We start from the raw sequence: 498 nt of genomic DNA, 5'->3' as shown, positions 1-498 counted from the left end.
TGTCCGTGGGCTCGTCCTGGCCCTTCTTCCAGTCGGGGATGGGACAAAGACACCCGGGTGAAGCCAGCGCCACGAGCACAGAGCCCCCGTTGGCAGCAGAGAGACGGGAGGGCAGAGAGCGGGGAGGAAGCTGCAGGCAGAGCTGCCCCGGCACTTTGCCGTGCTCAGGTGCTCCAGCTGCCTCCCAGGAGGCAAAAGCTGGGAGAGCACCCAGGTACCCTGGCTCCCAGACCCTGCCCTGGGTGTCAGACCCGCTCCCTCTCCCAGACCTGGGGGAAAAACCTTGATTTTTTTCTCTCCAGCTTTAATGGCTCTGGAGCTGAGACGTCCCAGCCCCTGCTGCAGTAGCCACTAGGTGACTCTCTGCATAACGGAACGGTCGGACGCCGCCTCTGGTGACCCTTCTGTACCCACAGCATCAGAGCAGAGGCAATTTAGGGGCTCAGTCTCCTCTTTTGCTCACCCCCCCATTCCCTTGATTGACCCATGAACCTGGAC

The sequence above is a fragment of the Buceros rhinoceros genome, unplaced genomic scaffold, assembly GCF_000710305.1.
Source record: "Buceros rhinoceros silvestris isolate BGI_N320 unplaced genomic scaffold, ASM71030v1 scaffold30202, whole genome shotgun sequence".
Taxonomy (NCBI): Eukaryota; Metazoa; Chordata; class Aves; order Bucerotiformes; family Bucerotidae; genus Buceros; species Buceros rhinoceros.
Note: the sequence above shows the minus strand (reverse complement) of the source record.